Genomic DNA, 271 nt, shown 5'->3' with positions numbered 1-271 from the left:
ATATATATATATATATATATATATATATATATATATATACATTTATGTCTCACTGTATAATTTAATTTCTACCTACATGTATTTGTTTCTTGTATATTGGGGCAAACAATTGTATGCTTATTTATTTCTTGAGAATTTTCTTTTTATTTCTGTATTTATTTTTAGATATGACACAGTTGGTCCTCCATAGCTTTGATGTCAGTTCTTTGCAATGCCACTCACTACATGGCGCTGACGTTCACGTACCACCCGGACACGCGCGACTTCTCTG

Source organism: Cyprinodon variegatus, unplaced genomic scaffold (genome assembly GCF_000732505.1).
Source record: "Cyprinodon variegatus isolate N-32 unplaced genomic scaffold, C_variegatus-1.0 Scaffold974, whole genome shotgun sequence".
In the NCBI taxonomy this organism is placed as follows: Eukaryota; Metazoa; Chordata; class Actinopteri; order Cyprinodontiformes; family Cyprinodontidae; genus Cyprinodon; species Cyprinodon variegatus.
Note: the sequence above shows the minus strand (reverse complement) of the source record.